This window comes from Mobula hypostoma, chromosome 4 (genome assembly GCF_963921235.1).
Source record: "Mobula hypostoma chromosome 4, sMobHyp1.1, whole genome shotgun sequence".
NCBI lineage: Eukaryota > Metazoa > Chordata > Chondrichthyes > Myliobatiformes > Myliobatidae > Mobula > Mobula hypostoma.
In genome coordinates this window covers 173,730,856-173,753,790 of record NC_086100.1, presented here as the reverse complement: position 1 = coordinate 173,753,790, position 22,935 = coordinate 173,730,856, and the positions used below count along the sequence as shown (strand labels likewise).

Sequence of the window (22,935 nt, the reverse complement as noted above, 5' to 3'; positions counted from 1 at the left end):
TCCCCTTTGGTTCAAAAGGTTAATGGTTGAGGAACAATAACTGTTCCTGAACCTGGTGGTGTGAATCCTAAAGCTTCTGTACCTTCTTCCTAGTGGCAGCAGCAAACAAAAAACATTGTGTCTATGTTTGGTGATATCACAATGATTACAAAATTTTTGGAAATAAAATTCTTCAAATGATCTGTCTTTTTTTCCATTGTGTATAAAATTAATCTGCAGAAAATATTGACAAAGGATGTTATAAAAATTCTCCTAATGAAGTGGAAACTAACCAATTTGTTGAGTAGTTACTCTGTTGAACTATGCCCTTCATTGGAGTCCATCTCCAGCAATGGATGCCAACTCTGGAATTGTTAGTTGCCAGCTTTCTCAGAGGGATTCTGATGTGAATGGTACATACCTTTCACAGCATAAGGAAGGTCATTGGGCTTTAACATGAGTCTGCCTTCAATATATCTCTAGACGTTTCCAGTCTTCACTGAAGGCTGTATTTTGGGCTACACTGTGTGATCTGGGATTGGATGTAGACTGTGCAAAGATGACACAGATAACAATTTGATTTTTTGCAGGATCTAAAGGAAAACTGATTCAACAATCACAGTATGCAAATATTCTTTCCAGATTGGAGAATTATGTTTGTAGTATGTACTTTTGTGGTACAGTAGCGTAGTGGTTACCGTAATGCTTTACAGTGTCTGTGGTCGGGGTTCAATTCCCAACACTGTCTGTAAGAAGTTAGTACGTTCTCACCATGAACACATGGATTTCCTCTAGCCTCCTCCCACATTCCAAAGATGTATGGTTAGGGTTAGTGAGCTGTGGGCTACATTGGCACCAGAAGCATGGTGACACTTGCGGGCTGACCCCAGCACATACTTGGGCTGGTTTGGTCGTGGATGCAAACGGCACATTTCACTGTCCAGTATCTTTCAATTTTTTGATGTACATTTGACAAATAAGGTTAATCCTTAATTTTTAGAATGTTGGCTAACTATTTATTGCAAGCAACAAGCCAGTACTCTTTATCCTCATAGTTCAACCTGTCTTACTGAGGATATCAGCTATCCTTACTTTGTCTGGTCTAAGTGTGTCTCCACGTGTACTTATATGAGTCCTTTGTGTTTGAGGTGGGTGAGCAGATCATTTAGAACAAGAACCAGATGGATAATAAACACAGCTCATACCTTCAGTGATCTCATTCCATTAGCCGATATAAAACATAAGGCATGTACATTCAGCGGCCACTTTATTAGGTACAGGAGTGTGTACCAGTGTGGTCTTCTGCAGCTATAGCCCATCCACTTCAAGGTTCAACATGTTATGCATTCAACGACACTCTTCTGCACACCACTGTTGTAATGCCTTTGTGTTTGGGTTACTGGTGCCTTCTTGTTAGCTTGAAACAGTCTAGTCGTTCTCCTCTGACCTCTCTTATTAACAAGGTGTTTTCACCTGCAGAATCTCCGCTCACTGGATGTTTTTTCATTTTTCGCACCATTCTCTGTAAACTCTAGAGACTGTTGTGTGAAAATCCCCAGAGATCAACAAAATCTGACATATTCAAATCACCCTGTTAGAATCAGAATCAGAATCAGGTTTAGTATCGCAGGCATATTTTGTGAAATTTGTTGTTTTGTAGCAGCAGTACATTACAATACATAATAATGAAAAACTACAAGTTAGAAGTATAAAATATGAAATATAATAAATAAATTCAATTCAATATGTAGTGCATAAAGATGGGAGGAAATAGCCAGGTAGTGTTCATTGTCCATTCAGAAATCTGATGGCAGAGGGGAAGAAACTGTTCCTGAAGCATTGAGTGTCTGCCTTCAGGCTCCTGTACCTCCTCATTGATAGTAACAATAAGAAGAAGGCAAGTCCTGGGTGATGGGGGTTTTTAGTGAAGGATGTTGCCTTTTTGAGGCATTGCCTTTTGAAGGTGTCTTGATACTGGGAGGATACTGCCCACGATGGAACTGGCTGAGTTTAAAACTTTTTCCAATTCTGTGCAGTGGCCCCTCCATACCACACAGTAAGAATACTCTCCATGGTACATCTGTAGGTTTTTCTGAGTGTCTTTGATGACATACCAAGTCTTAGGCCACATTTCTTCCCCATTGTGATGTTTGGTCTGAACAACAACTGAACCTCTTGACCATGTCTACTTGCTTTCATGCATTGAGTTGCTGCCACAGGATTGGTTGTTTTGATATTTGCATTAACCAGCAGGTGTTCCTAATAAAATGGCCACAGAGTGTATATCCTGCGGGTACAGGATTTTATTTGCATAAGGAAAAGAATAATTAAGAACAGGTCAAACTGTAATTTAAGAAGCTGTAAATGCAGTAGAGTCCTGTAATGGTTAACTCCTGTTTTGCTGAATTTGCAATGTTATATTAGCAAGATTATATCAGTTAATTATATGGTATCAGGATTGCATTAATCATTTGAAATAACTCCCATGCAATGTAAAAATAGACTGGAGACTCTGCTTCAATTATCAACCCATTTCACGCAGTCAACTCCTAAAAAGAGGAATAGTTTCTGAACAATGGGCAATTGGTGCTGTGTTTGTATGAGAATGTATTAAATGTCTGTCCGGTTTGAGATCTGGAAAGGTGTAAGTATAAATTAAGGAATTGCTGAATAAAATGGTGGATGTTACGATTTTAATTTCAACTATCGGTGGAGATTTCCTTTGGTATTCCCCTGCCTGTGGCCCCCCACCTATTTACATATCTATTTAGTTGTAAGGACTCATTGGAAGAAACTCTTAACTTATATTTATTATTCTTGTCTCTTCCTTCTTTAAGCATCAATGTTAAATTTAATTGTCTCACTTCTGACTACTGTGCCTTTAGTGGCCCAGAGTCTGTGGAATTCCCTCCCTAAACATTGCTTACTCTCTGCATTTTTTCCTCCAGTAGGACTCTTCTTCTAACATATCCCTGGATAAAGATTTGAAAAAGAAAATCCGGAGAAACATCCCTTCTGTGGTCAAGTAATTCCCCCTGAAGTGCCCTGAGATGTTTTTGTTTTATATATATATGAGTAGTTATTGTATTCCACACTGGTGACTTCTGCAAATGACTGAATTTTTTTGTTGTTTGGTTATCTAAAGTGAAGCTCGATATGGGTCACCACAAAAAGAGAGCCTTTAGATCAGGAGTCAGGGAGGAACTGAGACAGGTGCAGAGGGAGCTAAAGGAGAAGATCAAAGTGGCCAAAGAGGAAGGGAGATGGCTGGAGAAAAAGCCTGGACAGAGTAGCATACAGGAGGTGTAGAGAGGCATGAAGAACATCACTGGCTTCAATCAGCCTAGCTGTAGAGCCTCAAAATGCAAACGTGAATGGGCTAATGTATTAAACCAATTCTTCAATAGGTTTGACAATTTTCCTCCTGTTCACCTCCCCCCTCAGCACACCAGTCCAAGTGCTGAGGCACCCAATGCTCCCTCAGCACCATTGTCCCCCCCCACTTCCCCCCTCCAATTCAACATGTGGATGAACAAAACAGGCTACTGCCATCTACATCCCTTCCTTGCCCTACACCTATCCTCCACACCTCCACACACCAACTGCTATCGTCTCAATCTTCACCTCACCTAGCCCCACCTCCACCAACCGCCCAGTCATCATGGACTCACCTTCACTACTGAAGAGATGAGAAAGGGTCTGGGGAAACTCAGATACGGCAAAGCATTGGCACTGGATGGTGTGAACCTCAAGGTCCTGAAGGAGTGTGCTGAACAGTTGTGTGAAGTTCTCCAGTGCATTTTCAATCTGAAAGGGCCCCAACTATGTGGAAAACATCATGTGTGGTTCCGGTAGCCAAGGGCCAATCGAAAGTCTTGAATGACCTCACACATCATGAAAATCCTGCAGAGGTTGGTCCTGGTTCACCTCTGACCCCTGATCAGATCAACCCTTGATCCCCTGCAGTTTGCCTACAAGGAGCACATTGAAGTCAATAATGCTGTCATCTACCTGCTAAAACAGAGCCTTCTCCCATTTGGATAAGCAGGGCAGCACTGTGTGGATCATGCTTTTTGATTTCTCAAGTGCCTTCAATAACATACAGCCCTCATTTTTGGGGGAAAAAGTTTGTTCAGTACAGATTGCCACTTCCATTGTATCCTGGATAATGGACTACCTGACTGGCAGACCACAGTTTGTACAGCTTCAGAGTTGTGCGTCAGACATGGCTACAAGCAACACTGGGGCCCCAGAAGGGACAGTACTGGCTCCCTTCCTGTTTACCCTGTATACTTCGGATTTTAGATACAACACTGAGTCGTGTCATCTGCAGGAATTCTATGATGACTCAGCAATAGTTGGGTGTATAAAGGGAGGATGGCAGGATGAATACAGGGCCTTGGTGGAGGACTTTGTCAAATGGTGCAAGCTGAAACAGCTGCAGCTCAACATCAGTAATACAAAGGAGACAGCATTGGATTTTAGGAAGACTAAGCCTGCACTGTTACCTGTTACTCTTGAAAGTGTGGACGTAGATGTGGAGCACCAACACAAGAGGCTGTGTACAAGAAGGGCCAGAGTCTCCTCTACTTCCTGAGGAGATTGAGACACAGTGTGGAATATACCCCTCCAGCCCTTCAAGCTGTGTCGTCCAGCAATCCCCTAATTTTATCCCAGCCTAATCATTGGGCAATTTACACTGACCAATTAACCTGTTCTTTGGACCTTGAAAGTAATGGTAACCTCAGTCTGCAATTGCTGGAGTCTCCCAGAGGGATGTGCATCCTACACAATGCTCTTCCCCACAGGACAAATAGGCAAGAATCAACAGCTATCTTACTTTTAGTCCTTTCTAAAAAGGTTTCAGTTATTACTAGCTCTAACTCTTCTATTCCAAACTGAGCCATTGCTTATCATCCTTGCTTGCTCTCTCAAGACCGAGCTACTTCTCAATCAATGTCCTTATACTAATTGTTGTATACAAATATCACTTGCCTCAGCAAAATGGTCTTTTGTACATTCAGCTTTTCCTTTGTTCTCTCTATTTGTTAATCACGGTTTGAAATGACCTTGGTTGTTTCCATAGGACCATAACACCATAGAGCATTGGAGCAGAATTAGGCTATTCAACCCATCGAGTCTGCTCGGTCAATTAATTCTGGCTGATTTATTATCCGTCTCAACCCCATTCTACTACCTTCTTCCCATAACCTTTAATACCCTTACTAACTAAGAACCTATCACCTCCGATTTAAATATATCCAATAACTTGGCCTCCATAGTCGTCTGTGGCAACAAGTTCCAATTTCAAGTCCCACAGTTTGTCAGCATGCTCCCAGTAATTTCAATGCACTTGTTCTCTCTCAGGCTATCCGTCTACTTCCAATGTTACATAGCAGAACATGGTCTAAATTAATTCCCTCCCCTTCTCAATCTGCAACATAATTATTTTAACATAATTTTTCAGCACATTCTTTGCATTTATTTTTTGAAGTAATAGATTTCATGTTTTCTTCTTGACCTTAAAATATTTTAATGGAGCTACGTATTGAACAATTTTGACACTGTTGCTCCACTGCAGAAACAATATTAATCCATTATGACACAGAGAAAGATATTCTACTATTTGTTCATTTGCACTCCTATTAATTGGTACAAAAAATTGGGACTAGATCTAGAAAGTCTGCTGACCAAAATTTCTGGAAGATTTTCTGAAAAATAAGCACACTTGGAGACCGATATAGGTGACCTCTCCTGGGCCCAGCTCATAAATTCAAAACAACTGGAAGGCATGCCAGTGTCATTACTTTCTTAGAAGGTTAAAGAGGTTTATCATATCATCAAGCACTCGAACAAACTCCTATGATATACTATGAAAGTATTCTGAGTGATTGCATCATGGTCCATATGGCAATTCAAACATAGGGGAATTTTAAAAACTCTAGAGAGTAGCTGATTCAGTCCAATACATCATGGATGCATCTTTTCCCACCATCGATAGTACTTACATAAGTCACTGCCTCAAGAAGGAACCATCTCTCAATCAAAAATTTCCACCATCTGGGCCATGTCATCTTCTCACAAATACCATCAGGCAGGAGGTATAGATGGTCCCCTACCAGTAAGTTCAAGAACAGCTTCTTCCCTTTAACCATTCAGTTCTTGAATCAACTTGTACAACGCTAATTATTGCCTCAATATAGCAACAGAATGATCACTTTGACTACTTTGTATTGTATTGACTTTATTTTCTTTTTCATTTGTGTTTTTTCTTGTTATAATTTATCATTTTGTTTTGTATATTGTGCATCTGGTGCTATGTGACTGTGATGCAGGAAGTTTTTCCATTGCCTCTCTGCACACATGTGCTTGTGCTATGACAATGTAATTGACTTTGACTTCAAATTCTTCTACTTTCCTTTTCTTCCATTTTTAAAAGAAAAATATAAAATTATTTGAATCATAGCATATCTAATTTTCAGGACAGATTTCACAGATTTGGCACAGTGCCCTATGTTTATAAAGGACAATTTTGCAGGATCAATAGTGATGGGTATGCCTTTGTCTCCAGATGAAGGGTCTCAATCTGAAACGTCAACTCAACCAACAGACACAAAATTCTGGAGGAACTCAGCAGGCCAGGCAGCATCTATGGAAAAGAGTACAGACTGATTTCCTCCAGCATCTTATGTGTGTTGTTTGGATTTCCAGCATCTGCAGTTTCTCTTGTTTCTGAAATATCAACTGCCCATTTCCCTCTACAGATGTTGTCTGACTCATTGAGTTCCTCCAGCAATTGTTCTTTTGCTCTGGATTCCTACATCCGCAGTCTCTTGCAGCTCCCCTTCATTTGTTCTTTATCAAATCCAGTGTTTACATTGATGATTTTCTGCTATGATGTACTTTTGTAATTGCTATAGATAAAAAAAATGAGTTTATATTAGACTGCAGATAAGAGACAGCCACATTGTTGTGCGTCAGGAGTTAGATATAGGCTAGTAAGGGAAGGGCAGATACTTGTTTCTTTAAAGAATGTCAGTGAATTTAATGATCTTCTTTTGATAATCCCAGCAAAATTTTTGAGTTTTGTTTTGATAATCCAATGTTTTCATTCTTTTCCTTCAATCAATGTTGTAGTTTATACTTCGAATTTACATTCCTTTCTGCCCTATGAACTCATGTCTTTTGATCACTCCTCTGGGCCTTTGGATTACTAGTCTAAATATTTGGCTACAATGGAGCCACACACAGTGATAGTGCTGAAAGTCTTGGTGAATGTTACGGAACACCACAGCACAGAGGAAGAGTGTTTTATCCATTATGCCTGAGACAACTCTTTGAAATTACTTTCCAATGACTCACTCCTCTGAACACCCTGCCCCCCACCCCATATCATGGAAAATTTATTCTTTTCAGTTATGTATTATATTCCATTTTGACAGTATTTTGAATCTAGTTATATCCACCCTTCCAATCTTTGTGTAAATAGGGTGTCTTCATCTTCCTCTTGGGTCTTCAGCCAATTACCTGAAATCTCTTTTGCCCGGTTACTGACTCTACTGGCAGTCTCTCCCTTTACACTATCAAAATCCCTTGTAAGCCTGAACACAAATCTACAGTACTTACATTAGATTTTCAGCAATTAGAGTTCAAAATCTCCTCCTGTCATATTGGGTCTACTGTGTATATCGACCCACAGAGTCTACATGTAGGAGCATGGATTTCAACCTATCTAACACAATAGTGTGAATAAGACCAAAATCAATAGAAACAAGGAGAAGAGAGTCTAGCTCACAACATGAGATCGCTAACCCTAACCTTAAGCTTTCAAACAGTGGAGGACACCAAAACACTATGACATTCTATAAAATTGGTACTCATATCTTGCATAATTGTAATGCCACTTTTTATTTTCCTTAATTCTGCTTTACAAATATATTTTGAACATTTTTGCTTAAATTGAAAAGGTGGATGATATCCTTGGGGAAACTGGCTTTGAGGAATTACTGATCCTGTCAGTGTGACAGAGGTGAATTAACACACACAGTTGAAATCACACAATCATTGAAGCGCCCTAGGTTAATGACAGTAGCTTTCCTAATATTAATACAGCTCCCTTTCACTGCCGGGCTCAGTAACTCTTTCAAGACAGCTCTCCCCCTCATTCCTGGGAGAATGATTTACCATTCAGATAAATTAGTAGTTAAAATTGCTAAGGAAAAGAAAACAACTTAAAATCTTTTTTTTCTTTTAATTTGATTTGAAATGTATTTCTGATGGTGAAGCTCTTTCCTTATTGGAAGGATATAATCCCCATAGTTTTGGGAAAGTTTTTACCCTTTAAGATCTGCTCTTTATCCAAGTTTGGGAATTGGGAGATGCTAGGAGTGTTGGTGATGGTGGTAGTATTAACGGTTGCTATGTGGTAATGACTGTGTGGTTCTGTATGTTTTCTGCCCTCTAATGTTAACGTGACTATATTTCAGAATTACTTCATTGGCTTTTACCCAGTTTGGGATTTCCTAAGGATGTGAAAAATATCTTCAAGAGCACAGTGTTGGGTTACTGCTTCGGATTGGAATCAATTGTATGATCATATAACACAGTCTTGTATCTTTATTTAAGGATAATGAGTGACTTGCCACTTTTGGATTCAAAATGACAGTAGATCTCACTTACACAGATACAGCAGAAGTACTTATTGAGCAAGTCTTTAGCTCTCCAGCCCTAATGTTCTTTTTATTAATTTGGCACTGCTTCTTTTGTTTGAATATACCTTGGAGTGCTTTCCAATGCAAAAGATGCAAAGTGTGCAACTTGTGTTTATTGATGGAACTTTTAAACATTACCAGGTTTAAGAGACCTGGTTTGTACATCACAATACCACTCAGAACTGCCCCACACTATCTCCCACACTATAATTACTGTATGTATCCCAAAATAACCTACTGTACGTAGAATTCCACTAACACTGTACGTAAAATACAAGAGAGTCTGCAGATGCTGGAACTCCAGAGCAACACACACAAAATTCAGAAGGAACTCATCAGATCAAACAGCATCTATGGAAATAAATAAGCAGTCAACATTTCAGACCAAGACTCTTCATCCAGACCAGAAAGGAAAGAGGAAGATGTCAGAATAAAAAGGTGAGAGGAGGGGAAGCAGGACTAGCTAGAGGGTGATAGGTGAAGCTAAGTGGACAGGGGAGGAGTGGTATGAAGTAAGAAGCTGGGAGGTGGTTGGTGGAAAAGGAAAAGATCCGGAGAAGAAGGAAAACAACAGGAATTCTGCAGATGCTGGAAATTCAAGCAACACACATAAAAGTTTCTGGTGAACGCAGCAGGCCAGGCAGCATCTCTAGGAAGAGGTGCGGTCGACATTTCAGGCCGAGACCCTTCGCCAGGACTAACTGAAGAAGAAGGAATCTGATAGGAGCGGAGAGTGGAATATGGGAGAAAGAGAAGAATAAGGGGCACCTGGGGGAGGTGATAGGTAGTGAGGGGGAATAGAAGACAAGAGAAGGGGGAGGGGAAATTACTGGAAGGACAAATTGATTTTCATGCCATCAAGTTGGAGGCCTAGATGGAATATGATGGAATATCTTTTTTTTCTCCAGTCCTGATGAAGGGTCTCGGCCCGAAATGTCGACTGTACTCTTTTCCATAAATGCTGCCTGGCCTGCTGAGTTCCTCCAGCATTTTGTGTGTGTTGTTTGGAACATGAGGTGTTGCTTCTCTACCCTGAGAGTGGTCTCATTCTGGCCGAAGAAGAGGCCATGAACTACCATATCAGAATAGGAATGGGGAGAGAGGATATAAAATGGTTGGGCACCGCGAAATTCTGCTCTTGATGGATGGAGTTGCCTGAAAAAGCATTCCCCCAATTTACCAATGTAGAGGAAGCTGCATTGGAAGCACTGGATACAGTAGATAAAATACATTAAATGCCTATATTAGCACTCAAACCATAAAGTAAGCTACACAATGTGGCAATTACCAAAGCCCAACATTTTATGATACTATTGCCAAATTTCTTGGCCTTGAAGTCACACATCTGAAGAAGTATTATAGACAAAGCTTTAACCCATCTCTATGGTTCGGCTATCAATAGACTTGTTATGCATTTCCAGCTTATACTTTTGTCATTCTCATTTGCACTATTTACAATCCTTCCTATTATGATTTGAAGGAGAATAAAACTTCTTTTTTACCTGAGGATAGATTTATTAGCAGTTGATTATTGCAAAAATATCAGCATCAAAACGGGGAAATAATTATGGTTCTGTATATTATAACATATAAAGATGTGTAAAATTTGCATTACATTCCTTTATGATTTGACTAAAGATTTTTAAACAAAAAATAAGCACAGCCTTATTTTTGTTAAGAATTTATAAGGAGAATAAAACTTGGAAAAGAGGTATAAAGTAAAAAAAAGGTTAGGGTTGACACCATAAGCCCCATAAATATAATTGATCTCAGCTTTTGTTCGCTAAATGCGATAATAGTGTTTAGATCAGTCTGCCAATTACCTTTTGAAAGGGGAACTGCCATGCAATCAAATATTCTTGCCACATAAAATATTTTCTTTCTTTAATCAGAATATTATCAAGGAAATCACCAAAACAAACTGATGAAACAAAATTATAATGAGGTTATAAATCCTACAAAAATTGCGGATGATTTAAAAGGCTCACGTGCGAAATTTTATCAAATGCTTTTTGAATATCTAAGTTAATTATACCCCTGAATAATTCTTGTACAATATTTTAATTAACTGGCAAACAAATGCAGTTAATCAGAAAAGCATGGCCAGTTCCTTAAGGTTGTTATAGCCGGGGGTGGTAATGGAGATAAGCTCCCACTACCTTTTAAATGCTCCCAATTGCATGCGTCTCAAATAGCCCCTGACAACCAAGTCCAGCTCCTGGCCTTCACGTGTGGCTTAGCTACTAAGTCCAGCGGAACCATTTCTAACGGACAGGAGAAGGGGCAAAGGCAGGTTACTGGTGCCTTAAAACCGGTCGCTTTGGGCAGATGGGGCTCATCATGTATGGTTGGCAGCTCATCAAGGAAAAGGAAAACTCTGATCTCAAACTTCCGCTGCCTTGTGGTTATACATGATGAAGGCTTCAGGAGTAAACCCAGAGGGAAAAATTGGGAGCTCGAGTCTCTAGGAGTCCGATATTGAGTTCAACGCTGACTGGCAACTCCTGTGATGCCACTGATGCCAAACTGTGTTGGTCTCTTGATGCACCATCAATTACTCCAAAAGATTGGAAGTAGAGTAAATACTGAAAGGCTTTTATTAACAGTAAAATGGGACCTCGTCCATGCTGAGTATCTGCCCTGGACTGAGAGGAGGAGCAGTGGCACAATCGCCTTTATTCAGGGGTCTGTGGGAGGAGCCACAGGAGCAGTCAGCCGAGGGGCGTGTCCAGACAGATAACCCAGTTACAACATATATATATATATATATATATATATGGTTTACTACATCTCTGCCGTTCCTTTAGATTCATCAGCTGTGTAGAGAGGAGAGGCCTTCCACATAGGCAACAGCTTGCTCTCCATACTGTACTGCCATAGCTTGCGTATCACGTACACAGCAGGCATGCAACATGCATGGTCAACCTTGGCCACTGGAGGGCCTCAATGGCCAGCAAAGCATAATACTGTAGATGTTGAAGAAATTGTTTAAATTTGATATGCAACCTTTACCAGTGAGTTTACTGGCCTCTGTTGTAATGTACGCAGATGCAGTAACTCCTTACTTACAGAACATCCTGCACGGCAGCAGCTACACACACAATAGATTCTGCAAGTACTGGAAATCTTGAGCAACACACACAAAATGCCAAGGAACTCAGCAAAGCGGACAGCATCAATGGTTGAAGTTTCAGCCTAGTTTGTCCAATCTTCCTGCCTTTCCTGGCCATGATTCCTGTGGATAAAGGAACGTTTCACTCAGTACAGCATCCTAGAATCTATTTCTGCCTACATAATTTTCACTTCTGTTTTCTTCCAAGAGATATGGTTTTTGAAAAAGGGTAGCACAGCTGTATAGCAACTAGCACAACTATTAAAGCACCAGTAACCTTCAATTTTGCCACTGTCTATAAGAAGTTTGGATGCTCTCTGTGACCACATGGGTTTCCTCCAGCTGCCCTGTGTTGTTCCCACACTCAAAAGATGTATGGATTAGCAAGTCTGTCGGTCATATGGGTGTAATAGCCGGGTGCGGCGCTGACTCTTTGGGTCAGAAGGATCTGTTGCTGTGCTATATTTCTCAATAAATAAATACACAGATAGATAGATAAATAAATACTTCGCTCTTATATTGGAAACATTCTTGGGTGAATGGAAAGTGGAACACTTGGAGAAGAGTTCTTGACATCATGAAGCTTGCTGAGTATAACACATCTCCTGTATCTAATACAGTGGCTACTGAGTCTATGTTCATGTTCATGATGCCCATCCTCTTCTCCGGGAGTAACTCGGATCTGGGCCGCATCTGCATCTCAGTATTTTTGCACTACCTTACTTTCCATTCTTCCATTTTCTATTTATGATTTATAATTTAAATTTTTATTATTTACTATCGATTTGTAATCCAGGGAGCGGGAAGCGCAGCATCAAATATCGCTGTGATGATTGTACGTTCTAGTATCAATTGCTCGGCAACAATAAAGCACGAAGTATTATTAACATAAAGTAAAGAGGTGAATCTGTAAAGTGTTCCAACTGAAATGCTAGCAATCCTTTCTATGCTGATGTCAGGCCTTCATTTTTGTCTTTCATGCTCAACCCTTCAGGGCCAAACTTCTCTTTGAGTGACTGAATCATAGCTAGCGATTTATTTTGGTAAATTGGTTTATTATTGACACATGTACAGTGAAAAATCTTTGTTCAGCATGCCATCCAAACAGATCATTTCATCACAGCAGCATATTGAGGTAGTGCCAGGAAAGCAATAACAGAATGCAGAATTAAGTGTTACAGTTACAGAGAAAGTGCAGTGCAGTGCAGACAGATAATAAGCTGCCAGGCCATAATGAAGTAGATTGTGAGATCATGAGTGCATGTTACCATACTAGGGACCCTTCAATAGTCTTATAGCAGAAGGAAAGAAGCTGTCCTTGAGCCTAGCTGTATGTGCTTTTAGACTTCTGTATCTTCTGCCTGATGGGAGGGAGCAGAGGATACAGAGAATTATTCTGAGATATTTATTCTATAGTGCTTTCAGTGAAAAGTGTCTGCTGGAAGATGATTTTGGATAAGACAGATTTAGGAATGACAGGGGAAAGGATTTCAATGATTGACATCATGAAGCTTGCTGAGTATAACACATCTCCTGTATCTAATACAGTGGCTACTGAGTCTATGTTCATGTTCATGATGCCCATCCTCTTCACAGTTCGACATGTTGTGTGTTCAGAGGTGCTCTTCTGCACACCACTGTTGTGACACGTGGTTATTTGAATTACTGTTGCCTTCTTGTCAGCTTGAACCACACTGGCTATTCTCCTCTGACCTTCCACATTAACAAGGTGATTTAGCCCACAGACTGCCACTGACTGGATTTTTTTTTTTGCTTCTTTTTCTGTAAACTCTAGAATCTGTTGTGCTGGAAATCCCAGGAGATCAGCAGTTATTGAGGTACTCAAACCATCCTGTCTGGCGCCAACAATCATTCCACGGCCAAAGTTACTTAGATCACATTTCTTCCCCATGCTGATGTTTGAACTGAACCTTTTGACCATGTCTGCATGCTATTATACATTGAGTTGCTGCCCCTGATTGACTGATTAGATACTTGCAGGTGTATGTAATGAAGTGGCCTTCCATGTATTAATAGGAAAGGACACCAGCCTGATTAAGATGATGCTGCACAAAAAAATAACTGGTAGAAGCAGAAGAGCAAAATAGCAGCAGGAGTAGCTCATGTCTCCTCAAATACGCCTAGTCATCAGATAAGATCATGGTTTCTCCTGTGTCTCAGCAGTGTTTTAGTTCAATTCCCTTGGCATCTAAAATCTATCAGTCTCAGCTTTAAATATGGAATAACTGAGTATCCCTGTTGACTTGGGTAGAGAATTGCATCTGCATGAAGAAATTTCTGCCTTTCTAGGTCCTAAGTGTGATCCTGTGTGTCAATATCTCTGGGAATCTAACCCGGTTCCAACATATCGATGCAGTTATAAAGAAGGCAAGACAGCAGCTATATTTCATTAGGAGTTTGAGGAAATCTGTTTTGTCTCGTAAAACACTCGAAAACTTCTACAGATGTACTGTGGAGAGCATTCTGATGGGCTGCATCACTGTCTGGTATGGGGGGGGTGCTACTGCACATGATCAAAAGAAGCTACAGAAATCTGTAAAACTAGGCAGCTTCCAACGGGGTACTAGCCTCTGTAGTTTCAAAGACATCTTCAAGGAAAGGTGCATCAGAAAGGCAGTGTCCATTATGGAGGACCCCCATCAGCCAGGGCATGCTCTCTTTTCACTGTTACTGTCAGGTAGGAAGTACAGAAGCCTGAAGGCACACACTCCACAATTCAGGAACAGCTTTTCCCCCTCTGCCATCTGATTCCTAAATGGACATTCAACCCATGAACACGACCTCACTTTTTAAAATATTATTTCTGGTTTTGTACTATTTTTAATTTAACTATCTTATATGTATATATACTTACTGTAATTCATTTATTTTCTATATTTACCATGTATTACTTTGTACTGCTGCCACTAAGTTAATATATTTCACAAAACATGCCATTGATATTAAACCTGATTCTGATTCTGATCCTTTATCATAGGATTCAGCAACAGCACCGACTCAGTACACCAGGTGTGCTGATTGGCCTTAGGAGTGAAATGTTCCTTTTCTTCATCTAACAGATTTCTAGGCACAGAGTGTATAAAGCAGACAATTTTGTTTAGTCACCACAGTTCTTGTGACCCTTTTTCAGTTAATTAAAGCATGAATGAAGATGACTGTGCCCAGTATGGTAAAGCTTTATGTTTGTGGGGTATTCTTCAGATTTATTTATCTATCTATCTATCTATTTACTGAGATACTGCACAGAATAGGTCCTTCTGGCCCTTCGAGCCGTGCTGCTGAATAACCCCCGACTTAACCCTAGCTTAATCACAGGACAATTTACAATGATCTATTAACCTATCAACTGGTACATCTTTGATCTGTGGGAGGAAACTGGAGCACCCACAGGAAACCCACATGGCCACATGAAGGATATTCAAACTACTTACACACAGCAGCGGGAATTGAACCCGGGTCACTGGTACCGTGAAGTGTTGTGCTAACCACTACACTACCGTGCCACCCTTTCTCTGTCATCTTTTCAGTAACTAATTTCATATTATTTGTCTGAAATCACACACTGCTTGATATTATTGTCATTTTGTGCATCTCTTGAAACACCAACTATTTTTCTGTATCTACAAGGTACAAATCAGAAGTGTGAAACTTCTGAAAAGTGCAAATCCAACAACACTTAAAGAAGCAAATCACCAGCATTTGAAGGTTGCCCTCTGTATCACATATCACCCTGACACCAGGAGGACCCCAGTGATTCAAAACCGCGCACTACCGTCTTCTCATGGACAACTAAGGATGGACAGCGAATGCCTGCAAAAAAATCAATTAGATTTCTCTATCCATGATAATCTGTTTCTCGCTGGAATTCAGAAGGATGAGGGGGGGATCTCACTGAAACCTTTCGAATGTTGAAAGGCCTAGACAGAGGAGATGTGGAAAGGATGTTTCCCATGATGGGAGAGTCTAGAACAAGGGGGCACAGCCTCAGGATAGAGGGGCGTCCATTCAAAACAGAGATGTGGAGAAATTTCTTTAGCCAAAGGGTGGTGAATTTGTGGAATTTGTTGCCACATGCAGCTGTGGAGGCCAGGTCGTTGGGGTATTTAAGGCAGAGATTGATAGGTTCTTGATTGGACATGGCATCAAAGGTTATGGGGAGAAGGCTGGAAACTGGGGTTTGAGGAGGAGGGAAAAAGAAGGATCAGCCATGATTGAATGGCGGAGCTCACTTGGTGGGCCAGATGGCCTAATTCTGCTCCTATGTCTTATGGTCTTATGGTCTTTAACACAGTAAACCCTTATTTAGCCTAAATACCCTTCTTGTGGTATTTTATCAAATGGATACAGAAAATAAATGTTGTTATTGTACATTCATTGGTACTCACCCATCTGCCTGCTTGTTACATTATCAAAATCCTCTAGATCTGTTAGACTTGAGTTTATTCTCATTAAATCGATGTTTACTCTCTTTAACCACAGTGGCATTTTTTATGTCCCCAGTTATTGTGCTCTCATTCAGAATATTTTTCCAGTGATTGCTGACAACAGATAACAGGTTAACTGATCTATGATATCTATAATTTTCTGCTTTTTCTCTTCCTCCTTTGCTTGTTAGACTTGCTACTTTACAATATGCTAGGACACTGGAGCATTGCTTAGAAACCTAATAGCTGGAAAATCAGGAACCAGGACTTGCCCGTTCTTCTCCTAATTTCTCCAATAATTTCCCCCTACTGATATTAGTAATATTACTTGAATATTTTAATAATATTTAATTATTTTAGTAATTTTACATATTTTATAATTTTATCATATATAATATATAAATATTAAATTAAATATTTTAATTTGTAATATTACTTGAAATTCCTTGCTCCCATTAGACTCAGAATCCACTCCACTTCAGCTATTTTATTGTAACCTCTGCAATGAAGACAGAAGTCTTAACACCTCAGCTATTCCTTTATGGAAACCTTGACTAACTGCAATTTGTCTGCAGCTGAAATAGGTCTATAATGGACACCATCACCCCGGCCATACACTCATAAATGGAGCATCTAGACCGTAAATGAGGGAGGAGAAGATGGCGGCACGACACAGCTCGCAGCGGCCACTCCGGTGGTGATGACTGTTATTTGTCAAGTAGGGTGCCATGCACAATCCTGATTTGATGGAAACGGACGTGAGAGCACGGAGGAACATCTGGTGAAACTTCTGAAATGCCTGGTTCGCTGCTGCTGCTACTGTGTGATCCAGAATCTCCGAAGGGGAAGGCCCTGAGTCCTCGGCTTTGCTTGTTGCTCAGCGGCCGGAGTAGGGTTGAAGCGCTCGGCAGAGACGGTGCTCGGAGAGGCTGTGTCGGAAGGGCTGGTCAGAAGCTCGAAGTTTTCCGACGGACTCAGAGTCCGCTGCGGTCGGGTGCTTCCAATGGTGCTGCATCGGCAAGTCTGCGGCGCTTGGAGGTTCATGGCAGGGAGAGTTCCTCCCTTCTGCTGCCTGCGTGAGATGATGGGGCTATCGGGACTTTGAGACTTTTTCTTAACCATGCCCATGGTCTGTTCTTGATCAAATTACTGTATTGCTTTGCACTGTTGTAACTATATGTTATAATTATGTGGTTTTGTCAGTTTTAGTCTTGGTTTGTCCTGTGTTTCTTGTGATATCATTCTGGAAGAACATGGTATCATTTTCTTAATGCATGCATTTCTAAATGACAATAAATGAGGATTGAGTGTCCTCATAATCTATAATTATAAAGAAACTTATGTTAGACTACTGTTAATAGACTACAACTCCGCCTTCAGTGCTGTAATTCCACACAAACTCATCTTCATTCTCCTAAATCTGCAGCTCAACACCCCCCTTTGCAACTGACTTCCTGACCAATAGATGACAATCAGAGATGAAAGGCAGCAACACCTCCACCATGATTATTGTCAACACTGATGCCCCACAAGACTTCATCCTCAGCCCCCTATTCAGCTCCGTGTACGCTTACACGAAGGCCCAGATTCTGCTCTAACTCCGTCTACAAGATTGACTTCAGGAAAGGGGTGAGAGTTAGAGATGTTTACATCAATCATACTGAAGTCGAGAAGGTTCACAGCTTTAAGTTCCTAGGAGTGAACATTACCAATAGTTTGTTCTGGTCCAACTATGTTGACACCACATTCAAGAAAGCTGACCGGCATCTCTATTTCCTCAGGAGGCTAAAGAAATTTGGCATGTTTCATTTGACTTTCACCAACTTTTATTAATTCACTACAGAAAGTATCCTGGCTGAATGCATCAAGGCTTGGTATGGCAACTGCTCTGCCTGTAACTGCAAGAAGCTGCAGAGAGATGCAGACAAAGCTCAACACTTCACAAGCACCAGCATTCTCACCATGTACTCGGTTTATCCTTCTCGCTGCTTCAGTGAATACAGGCTCCTTTTCATTGACTACAGCTCTGCCTTTAGTACCATCATTCCAAATAAACTGATTCCTGAGCTTCGGAACCTAGGCCTTAGCACTCGGATCTGCAGCTGGATCTTCAACTTCCTCACAGACAGGACCCAGGCTGTAAAAATAGGGGACAAGCTCTCCTCTACAATCACTCTGAGCACCGGTGCCCCACAAGGCTGTGTACTCAGCCCCCTGCTGTACTCACTGTACACCCACGATTGTGTAGCCAAGTTTCCATCAAACTCAATATATAAGTTTGCTGATGACACCACAATTGTAGGCTGTATCTCAGGTTATGATGAGTTTGAGTACAGAGAGGAAATTAAGAACTTGGTGGCATGGTGTGAAGACAATAACCTATCCCTCAACGTCAGCAAGACAAAGGATTGGTTGTTGACTTCAGAAGGAGTAGCGGACCGCACAACCCCATTTACATCGGTGGTGCACAAGTGGAACAGGTCAAAAGCTTTAAGTTCCTTGGGGTCAATATCACAAATGACCTGCCCTGGTCCAGCCAAGCAGAGTTCACTGCCAAGAAGGTCCACCAGTGCCTCTACTTCCTGAGAAAGCTAAAGAAATTTGGTCTGTCCCCTAAAACCATCACTAATTTTTATAGATGCACCGTAGAAAGCATTCTTCTAGGGTGCATCACAACCTGGTATGGAAGTTGTCCTGTCCAAGACCGGAAGAAGCTGCAGAAGATCGTGAACACAGCCCAGTACAACACATAAACCAATCTTCCGTTCATGGACTCACTTTACACCGCACGCTGTCGGAGCAGTGCTGCCAGGATAATCAAGGACACGACCCACCCAGCCAACACACTTTTCGTCCCTCTTCCCTCCGGGAGAAGGCTCAGGAGCTTGAAGACTCGTACAGCCAGATTTGGGAACCGCTTCTCTCCAACTTTGATAAGACTGCTGAATGGATCCTGACCCGGATCTGGGCCATACCTTCCAAAAAACCTGCCTCTCAGTTTATTGCACTACCTTACTTTCCCTTTTCTATTTATGATTTATAATTAAATTTTTACTATTTACTATCGATTTGTACTCTAGGGAGCGCCAAGCACAGAATCAAATATTGCTGTGATGATTGTACGCTCTAGTATCAATTGTTTGGTGACAATAAAATAAAGTGAAGCAGCAAGCATGTTCAAATATCCCACCACCCTGGATATTCATTCTTCTCCGCACCCTACCCCTCCCTCCCCACTTCCCATCAGGCAGAAGATTCAAAAACCTGAAAGCCCATAATACCAGGCTCATTCAATACCTTTTATCCCACTTTTATAAGACAATTGAACTATTGCCTAGTCTGATAAAATGGACTCTTGACCTCAAACTACCTCAGTGTGAACTTGCACCTTATTGTCTATTTGCAGTGCACTTTCTCTGTAACTGTAACACTTATTCTGCAATCTGTCATCGTGTTAGCTTTTACTGTTTCATCATGCACTGTTGTAAGAAAATGATCTATATGAATGACACGCAAGAGAAGTTTTTCACTGCAGTTTGGTACACCTGACAACAAGAAAACAATTTACCAAATTACCAAGTTATTGCACCTCAGGGAAACTCAAGTGGTTGCTAGGAGAAATGCAAATTCCATCCAAAATCAGGTTCGAACTTCTGTGAGACAGTTGTGCGACCATGGAAACGTTCAGCTGGTGCAGTTGCAGGAAGCGTCATTGTGCTTGCTGCTTTGAACTAAGGTTGCCTCAAGGCAGGCGAAAGTGAGATATTATTTTATTGCTGTTACACATTGGTTTTCATCTCATCTCTGCAAGTAACAAATAAACCTTCCAGAGATCATTTTGAAACAATTTGCCCATGATGATCTGCTCTACGTACTTCAGTAATCCTGCCTGAACAACTCCATTTGTACCTGTTTAGGTAAGTGGGTTCTGTCAGCAATTGCGCTCCATTATATGTTTACAGTCTCCCTGCAATCTGCCAATCCAACTAGAATTATAACTCTAACACTTGTCCTACATAGATTTTGTGTTTAAAATGGAATCAAGAAATCTTCAAGGAATGGCCTAGTTTAACTCATAAAATGGTGACTGAATATTTTACGTTCCAAATTCTTTGGTGCTTTATGGAATGACGTAGACATAGCAGGATTTTTACCTTGGCAATCTGCTAAGTGGAAAGAATCTCTATTAATGTGCTGTAATTAACAGGTTGGTGTTAATTGGTTAAGGGAGCCCACTAGAACTGCAAGGTGGAGTAAACAAGCTGTAATGATAATTACTAGCACGTAATTAAACCTGGCAGTCAGAAGTTAGCAGGGATCTTCATTGAGCAAAATGTAATTTCTTAATGAGGTAAAATATGCTTTAATTGATATGCCATGCATAATTAGCATGTAAATACTTAATGACTGATATGGATTTTCTTTCAATATTTTGAAGTGGGTTTTAATTAATGTAATGGTAGTGCCATATGACATATAAATATTTATAGCTGTATTTTACATTTAATAAGACTCAATTACAATCTATTATTTGAAACTCTACTATAAGACCCCAATGGATTGCTGCTGATGGGTTCAATGTGTAAATTAGCTGCTTTTTCATGTATGTGTTCTTCTTTAAACAATATCTTTATTTTAAACAATTGGTGACATTACGATGAAGCTCATCTATTTTGGTTACAATATCATTTTTCTTTGCAGTAATTTAGCATAGCTCAAGGATCAGCCTATAGCAGCACAGGCCTGTTGTTGAGCCAATTATCATAAATCCCCTGAACAATTAACAATACTGGAGTGCAGCGCTGCATGTATTTTAAATGTTATAACTATGCTCGGCTCTTTTGTTAATTGGGCTATCTGACTCTACTTTTTATGCTGCTCATCTGCTCATTACTGCAACCATTTAATTCAATTAGCACCTTAATTAGACGAACATCCATGTCCAATGTCGCAGCCTTGTCAGCGTACGTAGCTTGATTACCAAAGACAAACACACCATGCAAATCATGCTGTAACTCAAGGGCTGAAAATGACGGAAACTAGCCAACTGATGAAGTGGAAAAATGGGTGTCTTCATCCCCCTCAGCAGGGCAAGCTGTCTGAAATACACTAATGATTTACACTTTCATTAGTTACGCATATTGGTTGAGCTAAATTTTATTTGCCTAATGCCAGCATTATAAATAAATTAATTTTTTTTTCATTCTAAGTATTCAACCCTTGCTTGCTTGGTAGTTGTAAAACCCACAATCTCATTTTCTTGTTCAATTATGTAGCAGAGCTCTGATGCATTCTTTTGTTTGCTCCTCTATGGTTTAACCATCAGAGACAAAAATTAAAATGCACAAATTATTTATTTATAATAATGTTGTACTTTTTGGAGCATGTTGCTAATAACAAATAAATTTTAAAATTATGTTTTCCTTCTTTTTGAGTTTAGCTCAAAATAACACAAAAATTATGTTTTATCGATGCACATAGATCTGCAAAATAGTTCACGACTGCGCCATTTCAGGAGTCTGTGTTAACAAGAGGCCAGGTGGTAATTGTATAACCATAACAGTCCTTGGCGGCTGCTGTGTTAGCAGCCCATCTAATGGGTACCATCTTACAGTGGTAGCTCTCAAATGTGCTGAACGATGGGCTCAAATGCTCAAGGCTGGGGAAAGTGTTGTTACTCTTAAAGATGCAGCCATGTTGTAGGTTGCTTTACATTCGAAGGCATGGAGGCTATATAGTGTTGACGTATAGATCAACTGAGATGTAATTGAACAGTGATTCTAAAGGTTGATTGAGTTATTCTTGTTTCTAAGTTCTTAAGTCATTTTAAGGCTTGTTTTAATGTGTTCAAGCCATTTACATTGTGCAACGTAATATACATTTGTATAATCAGAATTTATCAACAATTTTGATACATTCAATTACTAACATGGTATATTTAAAGGCATTAATTGGTTTGTAATCATCTCCATAATTGCATAAAGAGAAGTAGCTGTACACTCAATAATGACCAGCAAATATACATAGAGATATCATTAAGAACACCGGAGGAAAAGGGAGTCACTTTCAAGGACTCTTCATCTCATGTTCTCGATATTTATTGCTTATTTATTATTATTATTATTGTTATTTATTTTTGTATTTGCACAGTTTGTTGTCTTTTGCACATTTGCAGTTGCCCTGCTTGTGCAGTCTTTCATTGATTCCATTCTGGTGATTGTATTTACTGTGAATGTCTGTAAGAGAATGCATCTCAGGATTGTATATGGTGACATATACGTACTTTGATAATAAATTTGCTTTGAACTTTAATGTTATATGGCATAGTTGTACAATTTTTTTAAATAATGTTTAGTACTGCACTTCCACTAGTTCTAATTATCTCCTCGAACTGTTTTCATGTATTTAACACTAATTGGTATGAGTTAACAAGGCACTAAAATGATATTGTATTTTACGTTCCTGGACTCATTGTTGAGACTGTAAAACAATATCAATTAAAGGCAGGTGCACAGTAATATCTGATACACATCCATCATCTAGCCAACAATATATACTGCAGCAATATTCCTGTGCTGCCAACATGAATCAGCTTGCAAAGAAAAGCAGTATGTATGAATCTGTCCTCAGGAAAACATCTTTTCATCTTACAGTTTCAACCAGGTTTGAAAGGTTAAATAATATCAAT

General features: G+C 40.1%; 1 long non-coding RNA gene across 1 annotated transcript in view; it reads left to right on the top strand.

Annotated features, from left to right (window-relative positions):
- The first annotated feature begins 19,996 nt into the window (after positions 1-19,996).
- LOC134344979 (uncharacterized) overlaps positions 19,997-22,935 on the top strand; it is a 66,267-nt gene continuing 63,328 nt past the window's right edge. The window contains exon 1 of the long non-coding RNA XR_010017578.1: positions 19,997-20,164. This is a non-coding gene — a long non-coding RNA (uncharacterized LOC134344979). The remainder of the gene's footprint in view (positions 20,165-22,935) is intronic.